General features: G+C 42.4%; 1 long non-coding RNA gene across 1 annotated transcript; it reads left to right on the top strand.

The window, feature by feature from the left end:
• Positions 1-6,304: 6,304 nt before the first annotated feature.
• LOC132647232 (uncharacterized) lies at positions 6,305-12,122 on the top strand. The gene is made up of 4 exons (XR_009585580.1): positions 6,305-6,488; positions 6,578-6,814; positions 7,555-9,137; positions 11,938-12,122. It is a non-coding gene; the product is annotated as an uncharacterized LOC132647232 (long non-coding RNA).
• The last annotated feature ends 964 nt before the right edge of the window (positions 12,123-13,086 follow it).

Below are 13,086 nucleotides of genomic sequence, written 5' to 3'. Positions count from 1 at the left end.
GGCCAGGCAGACCGGCAACTGTGAATGCTCCAGGGCTCAAACAACTGTAAGGGAAAGGAGAAGCTATCGTAGAGTCCTGGAAAAATGTGCAGCGATCCCATTCCAATACAAGCCAGACACAATTACAATTTTCTTTGTTCGATGGACTCATCCCTTTTTAGTACTTTGTGGGATGGAGATCCTGTTTGTCAAGGAAATCGCTTCATGGCTGTGATGTGTTTCAGTACTGGGCACTGACCTTACCGTCTCTTACATTCTAAGACCTGGCATCAAGCTGTGCTTTCCGCTCTGTGACTTGGGACTTTCAAAGGAAAATACAGTGTATGTGTGTGATGCATAAAGATGATGTCATAGAAATGTGTGATTTTACTATATACCACAGCCAGGTTCTCTTTATTTGCCCAGAGATTATAAAAATGAGTCAAGAAACCATGTCATCCTGAAATAGAAACCAAAGCAATCACTTCCAGTATGATTGTTCCTACCCTGCACGTGTGTGTTGCATGCGTTGATATAGGTTTGTGCATGTGTGTGGGCATGTGGATGCACATTGAAGCTAAAGGTACATGTCAGGTGTCTTCTTCAGTTGCTCTGTATGATTTTTGTTTGTTTTGAGACAGGGTTTCCCAGTGAACTTGCTAATTTGGCTAGACTGGCTAGCCAGGGCAACCCATGGGTCCACCTATGTCTGTCTACCGGGTTACACACCTGGAGCCCAGCCTAGCTCTCATTCATACTTATTCTTAGACATTCTTTTATTACATTGTGTTCTTATTGCATCTAGAAGGCAAAGGCCACCCACTGACTAGCCCTGTATAGAGCAGGTCATAGTACTAGGAATGAATGAGTCACAGGGACTTGTAATTAATACAAATATTGCTGCATATATACATTTCACCAAAGCCACCACCACCACCACCATCACAGCCCCTTCAAACACTGAAGTTTCTTGTAACACTTTATCTTTCTTTGTTTATAATGCGTGTGCGCATGCGCACACACAGCTCCTTTACCTCCTCTGCCCACTTCCTAATACGGAAATTGGGGCACTAGGTTTATAAAGCAATTAGAGAACAAGTTTTTTTTTTTTTTTTTTTTTCCCAGTGTTCTTTGTAAGTGACTCAGAGATAAGTACTTAAGGATGAGTGTAAAGTTCAGAGGTCCAGACGTATGGCTGTGTGGAAGTTATCATGATGCCAGAGACAACTGGAGTTTCTTTTTTTGAGACAGTTTCACACTGTAGTGCGACTAGTGTAAAATTAACTATATAGCCATGGTAGCCTTGAACTCTGAACAGCCCTTCTGCCTCTGTCTCCTGGTTATGAGATTGCAGGTTTATTACCATTTGCTTAATATAACAGGGTGTGTCAATTCCTTTTCTGAAATTTACTTCACACTAGCTCTTGAAATCAATATTGATGCAGTCATTCCAGATTGTTCAAATTTATACCATTTCATGCAAAGTAAACTTACATGCCTTTTTTGAAAAAAAAAAAAAAAAAAAAAAAAAAAAAGCTGTAAGCTTTGTAAAAATCTCATCACAACAGTGGAGGCTGTGGTGAGCTACCCAGATGCTCTTCTAACCAGGCAGTCACCCTATCTACGGCGAAAGCCTGCATGTTGCATTGTTATTTGCTCAGGTTCCAGGCCCTCTGCAGAGGCACGCCTTGGCTGGTGCTGGGGAATGAAGCGGAGAAGGAGGCTCAGCTTCCCTTGTCTATCCTGAAAGAACCACTGAGGTCCTGCCCAGCTCTGTGAGCCGCTGAGGCCCTGGAGGCTTCCGTTGCTGGTGTGGGGAGCTTGGTTTCTTGAGCCCAGGCCTAGCATTCCTTCCGTTCTCCGACAGTTGGTTTTTTGTAGAACACCCCCTAGAAGATTACTGTATTCACAATTCCTCTATTTTTTAATATCAAACATTCAAACAGACTCCATATTATTATTATTATTTTTTGCTATAAAATGTAGATGGATATTTAAAGAAATACATTTGAGATTCTAATCTTTCTCTTTTCTTTAGTATGGATGTTAATGACAAGATATGAGTGGCTTGAGATCAAAGGTCATAAACTGGCCACTCTGAGATTTAGTCATACAGGTGTTCATGTATATTGTATGTAACTAAAGGTGTGTGTAATAGGACCACCCAGGACTATGAAATGCTGTAAGTGGCTTATTAGCAAAACTTTATGGTCTGCTCTGAGTAGTTTCTTACACAGTTCAAATAGGCCATCCTTATTTAAGTATGAGACACATTTAATACAAAGAAAAAGGTTGACTATAGTGTTTCCTTTCATCCACAACAAGCGCACCACATGTAGGATCGTGATGATAGTCTGTAATGAGTTTGACTTTTGGGGTCCAAGGCATGCATTTTCTTTGGGAGGCATTACAGGATTAAGGGAAAACACCTAAGGGTTAAGCTTTGGCTTTGTGAGGGAAGAGTCAGGATAACCGGCTTGGAGCCGGAGCTGGATCCTTAGTGTTGCCAAGATAATCGAGAAAACACCCCGCACTTCCACATTTGCAGGAAGGAATTAAGGATACCGACAGCATTTCTGTGATTTTATAGCTAAACACCCGTTTCCCCCCTGCTTCCTTGGCTAAGACGGTATGAAGCAACAAAGCTCTAAGCGGTCTCCATTCGTGGTCCAGGTCACTCAGCTGCTGGAAAATTTTCTTTTATGTCAAAGTGATTTCTGTCTTTTCCCAAAGTCTCCCACATCGTTAATAAGAATGAGAATAATGCTATTTCCTTTTAGGCAAATTGTATGAATTTCCAAAACCCACTATTGCTTATTCTAATTTGCAAAGGTCACGAACACGGCTGTGTATAATTGCAAGTTGAGTACTATGGCAGTGTGGCCTCATTTTCATTTATGGGACTGACTGGAGGAAACAGACCAAGGCTTCTTTCTAGACCCAAATCTGAAGGCAACATTTCTTTGAAAATCTTTTTCAAGAGATGGCAGAAATTCATGTGTTTATTTAAATGGGTCAGGTAGACTTTGACTATTATATAGTTTCTTTTATATTGAAAGTAGAACTTTGAGCAAGTTGTAGAGGACTTTTCTAGTTCATGTTTCATGAAAATCTGAAATTATCTTATCAAGCATAACATTTTTATAAAAGTTCAAACGGACAAGAAAAATTTTTAAATAATACAAAATACATTTATCCTACTAAAATAGTGTATACTGAAGGAAAATAGAATTATAATTGGACAGAGATGCAACAACATAGCTTTAAAATCATTTTTAAGAGTTTTATGTGGCATGAGGACATCTTTTACCCAAACAAATGTCATGAAGTGATTATAGTCATTATTACATCCAAAGCATTGAAATGTCAGGGTAATTGACATCACATTGGGCTTCGAGGAGAATAAGATGACATATTTAGATTTTAACAGACTCTTATGTTATAGACAAAAAGCTCTCTTCCTCCTTCCATCCTGGCTACACAGGCGCGCGCGCACACACAGACACACAGACACACAGACACACACACACACACACACACACACACACACATCTTTCCCCAGAGACCATACTCATATCCCCCCTCCATACACCCCCATACCATCAGTGCATCAAACGTATAGGGGACCTGAAAACTTTATTACATGGAACACTTTACTTGGGAAATTCATTCCCCTAAAAGCCAATCAATTGATTAGTTTTATGAGAGAAATTCATTCCTTAGCAAGCATCAACTCTCTTGTGTTTTGACTCTCTGCTCTAGCCTGGCACTCCTGTCTTTGTCTTCAGTTTACTCTTCTTACTTCCCGTGTGAGGACTGGCTCCCAGAGTCCTTTTGGCTTTGAGCCCCTCTCATTACAGGAGTTCTTCCTGGACTGATGTCATTAATATGCTTCCCTGGGGCTGCTCCCCAGGGATTTAGCCTTCTATCCCTCACCCCTCTGCAGTCAGCATTCCTGTGTAGACTTGTCTGGATGCTGCAGCCAAGGCAGCTTTAACTGACTGAGGTCCAGACACGACGGGAATGATGGAGGAATTGTGAACTCGTGTGCTTATTTTGAGGGACTTAGAACACGTCAAAGTGTTCAGATGTAAGGGGTGGGGCATCTGAACAAGGATGATTCTTGAAATCTAGCCAACAGAGTTTGCCCATTTTCACAGGCTAAAATCAAACAATTTTTGTCTCACACGCTCCTTTAAAACATATATTTAATTTATCAGGAAATTTTTTTTTTTTGTTACAGTAAGGAGGCATTTCATATGTCAATGGAAATAAAATGTACACAGAATTTATCCAAGACATATTGTAGTCACTACTGTCAAGAGTTTGGGAGGGATCTCCAACTAGTTTTACAAAAATACGAAAGCAAAGCTATTTTGGTGGGGATGATGGTGGTAAATGGAAGCCTAGTTTACACCCTGAGTAACAGCCCTCGATGACTCACTGCTGTAGTTGCTGAGTGAGCTCTAAATCAGGGTTTGAGCCGGGCATGGTGGTGCACTCCTGCAATCCCAGCACTCAGGGAGCCAGAGGCAGGAGGGTCTCTGTGAGTTCAAGGCCAGCCTGATCTAAAAAGCAAGTCCAGGACAGCCAGGGCTACACAGAGAAACCCTATCTCGAAAAACCAAAACGAAACAAAGATCAGGATCTGAAAACTGTGTTAATTGAGGGCTTTCACTTACACAGAAGGGTTAGCAGATTGGCAGTTTCGGTGATATCGCCAGCCTTCCAGGTAACTTGTGGGAGAGGCGTGTGTTTCTAGCTTACATTGGGGTTTCTTTCATCAAGACACATGCTTTTATAGGACTACCCATTGGTCATACTATAAATGCTGCTCATTATCATGACTATTAATTTTGGAAAATGGATTATTTTAATCTGTGCTTAATTAACAGACAGTTTATAAACTCGCAACTTCTGAATCATTTATGAATTTAATTTCGGGGGTTTTGTTTTTCTGAGACAATGTCCCATGTAGCCCGGTGTAATGGAAGTTTTGGTTTTCTTAAAAATTCAGTTATGTCAACATGTTTTTATTATAATCCCGAGTGTGGGATTTTAGTTTGTTCATAGCTGATCATTGCTGAGTGCAGGGGCGTGGTCTTTGCTAGCCGGAGTTTAACTGCATTCTCAGGACTTTGAGGGGTACAAGTATGATAGCCCAGCAGAAGTCATGGCAACATGGAGGAGGTGGTGGAGGACTGTTTGCTATGCTTTTTGGCTTGCTGGTTTGCTGGTTACCGGGACTTCTGGATATCCTGATGGCTGAGATTGGTATTGCCCTAAAAAGAGTCCTGCTACCCTACCCAGCAGGAAGTAGCCAAAGAGAACTCCACCTCCTCTCCCCAGTAACCTTTCCCTCCTACCTGGTGTTGTGGTGTTGGAAGGGATTGGGGTGGAGAAGAGAGAAAGGTATAAGAAAACCAAATAGTTTAAAAAGGGTTCAACAAGTGGCCCCCAGACATAGAACTTGGAATAATGGGAAATCTGGTTTCTAATACTGTAGAGCAGACAGCAGGGTATGGAGAAATGAATGGACTGTTTCAGGATATCACAAAAAGTTTATTGTGGCTACCGCCACTGGGTTCTCTCCTGCTTTGCTCTCAGAAGGGGTTTTCTGGTTTTGCTTCTTCCTGCGTTCCGTTTTTTAAAAAAGGTTGGGAGAACTGTTGAACAATTAGAAAAGTTACGAGTGAATATGGAGGGATATGAGAATCAAAAAATGGATGGAATAAAAAAGTCGGAAGCGTCACTCAATTCTGTCGCTTTTGAAAGTGTTGCGGAGTGGGCTGTGCAACTTGAGACTTTGTGGGCAGAGATGGAAATGCTTGGGAAGCGAACAGCGCTGCTGCAAAGAGAGAGAGAGAGAGAGAGAGAGAGAGAGAGAGAGAGAGAGAGAGAGAGAGAAAAGAGGGTCAGAGCTAGTAACTGACAGCCTGAGTTCCCCTGAAATTGCCACCCTGCCCTGCTCAGAGCACTTTCAGTGTTAGGTCCCTGGGGTCATACAGGGCGAAGGGTTAAGGAGACAGCCTGCTTCAAGAGAAAGGGTTAATTTTAAGCAAACTGAGATACTAGAGAAGCAGCCCTGGGTTAAGAGATTACCACCATTAGCTTTCCCAGTACACACCAAAAGCTTTAGCTATCAAAACGCTTGATACTTCAATCTCGGTAATTTGGTCATTTGAAAAGAAATTGTGACTAAGCTGCTGAAAGCCCCAGAGTTCAAAATCGCTGGTGTGTTAACTCTGAGAAATACGGTACTCTCTGGCAGCGAAGCAACACTGGGTTCTCCGCGAGAGTGCTTGAGCATCCCAGGTTTGTGGGCCCCGAGGTGAAAGGTGTCCGTGGATGCAGGTCCAAGGGAGACCTATGAGGTAATCTCTTAGGAAGCAGCTCTGGAGTCCTAGGTCAAGGCTCAACAGCAAAAATTATGAGTCATCAGGTTACAAAAGAAACAATTGATCAAAAAGGGTTTGGTTCCTTGATCATCTCCTTTTAAGAAAACAACAGTAAGTCTCGTTCATGTTAGGAGAAAAGCCAATATTTTAAACAGAAAGGGGGAACTGCGGATTTGAACACGTTTTTGTTTTAACCCCAGGTGTGGGATGTGGGACTATTCAGATGGTCCACAGCAGCAGACTGTTTGCCTCGTACCCACTCTGACAGGAGCTCCTTGACAGCTGCAGATAGTTTAGATCTGAGGACTCTGGAGAGGGAATAAAGGCCAGACCCCGGAGAGTATTGGGGTGCTCCCACCTTCTGTTCCTGGTTGCTGTTGGTGCAGTGTGGCAAGAAGTTGGAGATCTCCTAAAAAGAAGATTGGACTTGCCCCAAGGTACCCGACGACCCTACCCAGCAGGAAGTAGGAAAAAGGGCTAGTCCCCTTTCCCTTACAACCTTCTTTTCCCCCTACCTGGGGTTGGGGGGGTGTTGTAAGGGAGGTATGAGCTTTAAGGGACCCCCAAATAAAGTAGCATTTAAAAAGCCAGCTCTTACAGCCTAGGCTAGTCTTCAGCTTACTACATTGATGGCGTTGACTACCCGACCTTCATAACTACAGCTTCTGAAAGCTGCGATTTCAGGCATGTGCCATTTAATAGTCACCCAGCTCATTTAATATTTTAAAGAGCTCCAACCATTCAAGCTTACTTTGTTAAAAAACAAAACTCCACGACTGGAGTATTTTTTGTTATTCTGAACTAAATTATTTCACAGATGGCAAAGAGAATATAAATTACTCAAAAAAGTTCCTGCATACATCCAAAGCTCAAGTTAGCTACTGGTTGGCAATTTAGAGTTGATAAAGAACAAAAGCTCTATTTTAAGCTCTTTATCCAGTTAGCTGTCTGAAATGGTTTCACAGCTTAGTCAGGGAGGGCTGGCCAAGTAAAGAGAATAGTCACAGAAATGTTCTGCACAAGCCAGTGTGGAAATCAAAGAAGCCAGGAGAATGTTTTTGGTCTTGTGACAACTGTGGAATCTGAGTCAAAAATAAAAGAACTGTTGGCGCTACGCTGCTGGTGCAGGGAGTGCCTGCCCAACCCTGAAAGTTATTTCTTTGTTTTCTGTTTTTAGAGATTTCTAGCCTCATCCTAAAAAAGAACGCATCGAATTTCTACAGAAGGGTGCCGAGTCCATCTTCAAAAGAAAAGCAAAAGGCATAGCTTTATGTCCTTTGCACCACTCACCTGCACGTGGCCATTTTTGCCTCTGGGAAGCTGCAAACCCAGTGCTGGGTCAGCCTTTCTAGCCCACAGACCAGCGGCCTTTGCCTGCAGTGTGGCTGCTTGCTTTGCAGGCGTTTGAAAGCAAAGGTTCACTGAGATTTGGGCCCTGTTTATTTTCTCTGAGAACAGATCCCTGGAGGCTGACGGTATGTCCCCTCTCTGATTTCCTGTGAATTATGCCTTCCCGAGTCACTGACTCATCTCTTGCTATCAAGATGTAAACTCCCCAAGAACAGGAGAACAGCATCCTCCTCTCTGAGTAGGTGTGATTAAATTTTACAGTGACAGCACACGTGTACAAAGGCAGGTGCGACCAGGAGAGTCACGGAGCCTCGGGGCAATCATTCCTGAGCCTGTCCATTCACGCGCCAAGTTGCTCACTGCACACTGCTGCTTCCCTGCAGGCCTAAGATGGAGGGCGGTGACATTACTGGTGGGGAGGCTTTACGTCACTGCAGACCTTCTGGAAGGCGTGACCTTCAGGTGTGAAGCCTGCAGATGCTGAGCAGTGGCTGGCTTACCAGAGCGGAGAGTAGGACGGACACAGTGGTGTTCAAGCTCCTCACTGCCCTTTCTTTGTCGGCAACAGCGCCCTTCTAATTGCCCATCCTCCCGGGTTCTCCCTGTAATAATCTACCAGACAGGGGCTGGAGAGACGGCTCAGCAGTTAAGAGCACTGAATGTTCCTGCCAGAGGACCGGAGTTCAATTCCCAGCACCCACATGGCAGCTCACAACGGTCTGTAATTCCTGTTCCAGGAATCCGACACCCTCACACAGATTTACATGCAGTCAAAACACCAATGTACGTAGAATAAAAATAAATAAACTATTAAAAAAACAATCTACCAGATGGACATGAGATCCTGAGCGTTTTCAGTCAACTGTTTTACCTGCCCTGTCCTATGCTAGAAAATCGCTAAACTGCTTTGGGTTAAAGTACTCCAGTGCTGTAAATGAACAGAAATCAGGAGACTTAGAATCAAAGGGTGATTGGCTCAGAGAGTCACCTGTACAATATTTTTGAACTATTTGAGCCTTAAATTATCTTTAACACATGGACAGATAATCCATGATTTAGAGGGACATCTTGAAAATTAAACAGGAAATGATATGGAAAGGAACAAGTGTGCAAAAAGGCTGTTTTTCAAGGTGCCGATGGTCACTCACACATTATCAAGTCCTGGATACTCAATTCAGGAGCGGGAATTCTGAGAGTGAAAGGTACCTGTGAAGTGAAGATATCCTGGGAAAAAGGCCTCTCTGGAAGTTTTCCATGTCCTGAAAGTGAATACATCTGTGTGTTAAGCTGTGGGTGTAGATAAGTGTTTGACCAGGAGTGAGGAGCCTGCCCTTGGCTGACCTAGCCTTTGGCCCAGGAAATGACTCACTCATAAACCTCATTGATGGCTCCCGTCTCTTCTGCTTCCAGGTAGGTGTAGCCACTGGGGAACTACTGCAGGTGACCTTGATGTAATTTCTTCCTTGGTAAGGTGGTGGGTTGGCAAAGGCAGTTGAGGCTCCGAGTTTTCCGTTGAGTTGGGGAGCAGGGCAAGGCATGAGACGATCTTTCTGCAGGAGTCCACAGGGCTTCTTGTGCTGTTCTTGCTCAAGGCAACTGTCCCTCTCTCCTTTTCAGTTTTGATGACTGCTCCTTACCTTTGTCCTGTTGGACTTAGGTATGAATGCGTCTCTAGATCAGCACATTCATGTTACAGCATTGGGATTATCCTTTATCGGGACCTTTGCAAATAGACTTCTGTAAATCAACCTTCCTCAGACCATCTTAATTAGAGCACGTCATCTGTTTCTGGTTCATGTGTCATGCCCACAAGGTAGAATTGGAGAACAATTCCTGTGACACAGGGTTCACAAGGTCAGTGTCCCAGGCTTCCAGCACCCACGAGTGTGTTCTACAGGACAGGTTTGGACTTGAAGTATGTCTGAAGAACCGTGTTACGGTTAAAACCTCTTCTATGATCTTGCTTAACCAGTGCTACTTGGAAAACAGAATTCAAATCACAAAGAGAAAGACGAAAGGAACAAACGGCCAGAGAAATACAGTTGTGTGTACTGCATTGTCAGAGAGAGAGAGAGAGTAGGAGGAGATTTGAGGAAGTAAAGTTGGATTTCCTTCCCAGCTGGGACCCTTGCCTGGGCCACTGGGGTGAGTTTCACCTTCAGTCTCTTTGGGCTGTAATGACCCCCCCCCCCCCCCTTACACAAGGCTTTGGAAAAGTCCCACTTCGGAAGACAGCTTTTGCTAATGCTGTGAGCCCAGCCCTGTTGTATCTAGTTCTTTTTAAAATTATTTTTTTGGTTTTGGAAAAAATTTCAATACATCAACACTGGTTAGATGAGAGTAAATGGCTTTGGGAGCCTGAAGTGATGGTGGATGTAATAGTTTTAATGATAACCGGGAGCTGAGGTTTTCATTAGGCAAACTTGAAAATCTTGTCTTCCAGACAGGATTGTTTTAAATGAATGGCTAAAGAGAAGTATATTTTCCTAACAAAAGACCCATGAATGTGGCAAAGAACATTGAACATATCAATTTATACTTCCACAAGGCTTAAACATTTCATTCATACTTGAACTTTTTATTTATTTTTTATTAATTACAATTTATTCACTTTGTATCCCATCTGTGTCTCCCTCCCTTTCCCCCTCCCAATCCCACCTTCCCTCCCTCTTCTCTCTTGCCCCTCCCCCAGTCCACTGATAGGGGAGGTCCTCCTCCCTTCCATCTGACCCTAGTTTATATCAGGTCTCATCAGGACTGTTTGTGTTGCCCTTCTCTGTGGCCTGGTGAGGCTGCTCCCCCCTCAGGGGGAGGTGAACAAAGGGTCAGCCACTGTTCCCCTTACTAGGGAACTTACTTGGACTCTGAGCTGCCACAAGCTACATCTGTGCAGGGGTTCTAAGTTATCTCCATGCATGGTCCTTGGCTGGAGTATCAAGTCTCAGAAAAGACCCGTGCCCCCAGATTTTTTTGGTTCTGTTTCTCTCCTTGTGGAGCTCCTGTCCCCTCCATGTTTTTCATCTCCCCCTTCTTTCATAAGATTCTTTGCACTCTGCCCAAAGTTTGGCTATGAGTCTCAGCATCTGCATCAAAACCCTTCTGGGTAGAGTCTTTCAGAGGCCCTTTGTGGTAGGCTTCTCTGCTGTTCCCTGTCTTTTCCTTCTTCTGATGTCCATCCCATTTGCCTTTCTGAGTGAGGATTGATCCTCTTACCAGGGGTCCTCCTACCCAGGAGAACCCTCCTTCATTGCTGGTGGGAATGTAAACTTGTACAACCACTTTGAAAGTCAATCTGATGCTTTATCAGAAAATTAGGAATAGTGTTACCTCAAGATCCAGCTATACCACTTTTAGGAATATATCCAAAATATGCGCAAGGATACAACAAGGACATTTGATCAACCATGTTTGTAGCAGCTTTATTTGTAATAGCCAGAATCTGGAAACAACCCAAATGTCCCTCAACTGAGGAATGGATACAGAAATCGTGGCACATTTACACAATAGAATACTACTCAGCAATTAAAAACAAGGAAATCATGAAATTTGCAGGCAAATGGTAGTAACTAGAAAAGATCATCCTGAGTGAGGTATCCCAGAAGCAGAAAGACACACATGCTATATACTCACTTATAAGTGGATAATTAGACATATAATACGGGATAGACATACTAAAATCTGTACACCTGAAGAAGCTAAGCAAGAAGGAGGACCCTGGGTAAGATGATCAATCCCCATACTTGAACTTTGAGTATGTCTTCTGATTCATATTGCTCATTTGACAACGATCATTTTAAGATGGGATTGCTTTTTTCTGGCAGTCTTCCTTCCTGCTAATATACTATGCTTGTACCACTATATGTTTCACAGAGAACTAGCAACTCTAGCTACTTGCCTTTGGGTCGGCATCACACTGACCTGGAGTCTAACATCTCTGGGGCTTATGCACTCATTCTTTATTTCTGCAGGGCAAACAATGTAGTATATTGTATATGTGAACCCAGAAGAAAAGCGTTAGCTACCTTACCGTATGGCAAGTAATGCAAGAACATCCAAATAAAAGGTTAGTTTTTACATGGTAGCTGAGTTTTATACAAAATTTATGAGTGTTTGTTTTATAAGACAATATAATACCCATTAGGCAGGATGACCTCAGCCACTGTTCTTCACTGAGTATGTATTTCCTAAGATGGTTTTCTTACCTTTCCAGGAGAAGAAACTCCATTTCATGCTTACTGAGGAAGGACTACATTTTTATTTTTCCAGCTAAGTCCCTCTCCCCCATCTTCTTTTATGTTGACTTGTTGTTGGCTGATATGCATAAAGATACTTTGAAAAAATTAGTCTTCCTCCCTTCTTTTCTTCCTCTCTGCCCTCTCCCCATTTTTCTTCTTTCTTTCTTTCTTTCTTTCTTTCTTTCTTTCTTTCTTTCTTTCTTTCTTTATTTCTTCCCTTTCTTTCCCTTCCTTCCTTCTTTCTTTCTTTCTTTCTTTCTTTCTTTCTTTCTTTCTTTCTTTCTTTCTTCCCTTTCTTTTCCTTCCTTCCTTCTTTCTTTCTATCTTCCATTTCTTTCTTTCTTTCTTTCTTTCTTTCTTTCTTTCTTTCTTTCCTTCCATTTCCTTCCTTCCTTCCTTTCTTCCTTCCTTCCTTCCTTCTTCTTCTTCTTCTTCTTCTTCTTCTTCTTCTTCTTCTTCTTCTTCTTCTTCTTTCTTTCTTTCTTTCTTCCTTTCTTTCTTTCTTTCTTTCTTCCTTTCTTTCTTGTTTTTGAGACAGGGTCTTATGTAGCTCTGACTTCAAACTCACCATGTGACTAATGAGGACTGTGGACTTTTCATACTCCAGCCTCAAACCTCTTGAGTGCTGGAGTTAGAGGCATGAACTACCAAGCATGATATCTTTTCTTATAGCCATCCTCAAGGCATCACATGGTAGTTTTGATTTTTCAGGTCTTTAGTGATAAATGTTGCTGGGTACCTTTTCATATCAACAGACTTCTGTATATGTTCTTTTGAGGAATGTGTATTAAAGTTATTTGTGAATTTTAAAAAGGGTGTTTGTCTTTCTGTTAATGAGTTGTAAGCACTCTGTTTTTATTTTCTGAATACTATCCTACTAGATACATAATTTACAAATACTGTCTCCTGTACTGTGTGTTGTTTCTCTCCATTTTCAGCTACCTGATATAGCAAAAGAGCTTATGAATTTGGGAAAGTTCAGTTCATATACTTTTTCTCTATCACATATGCTTTTGATGGTATTTTTAATTTTAGTTCATACATTTAAGATGATGATCCACTTTGAGTTCATTTTTTTTTGAATGGCACGAATGTGTCTAATTACTTTCTTTTCCACAAGGAAT

The sequence above is a fragment of the Meriones unguiculatus genome, chromosome 1, assembly GCF_030254825.1.
Source record: "Meriones unguiculatus strain TT.TT164.6M chromosome 1, Bangor_MerUng_6.1, whole genome shotgun sequence".
NCBI lineage: Eukaryota > Metazoa > Chordata > Mammalia > Rodentia > Muridae > Meriones > Meriones unguiculatus.
Note: the sequence above shows the minus strand (reverse complement) of the source record. Positions and strands in the feature narration are given on the sequence as shown.